The sequence below is a fragment of the Primulina huaijiensis genome, chromosome 13, assembly GCF_012295235.1.
Source record: "Primulina huaijiensis isolate GDHJ02 chromosome 13, ASM1229523v2, whole genome shotgun sequence".
Classification (NCBI taxonomy): Eukaryota; Viridiplantae; Streptophyta; class Magnoliopsida; order Lamiales; family Gesneriaceae; genus Primulina; species Primulina huaijiensis.
In genome coordinates, this window is record NC_133318.1 from 4198449 (window position 1) to 4198692 (window position 244).

Sequence of the window (244 nt, forward strand, 5' to 3'; positions counted from 1 at the left end):
ATTAGATAAGTTTCGATCTTATTTAATTGGTTCTACTACTATTGTATACACCGATCATTCTGCCGTAAAATATTTATCAAATAAACAAGATGCTAAGCCAAGATTAATACGGTGGATTTTATTGTTACAAGAATTTGATATTATAATTAAAGATAAAAAAGGAAAAGAAAATGTCGTAGCCGATCATTTATCTAGAATAATGACTGAATCATCTCATAATGAAATACCAATAAATGAAAATTTT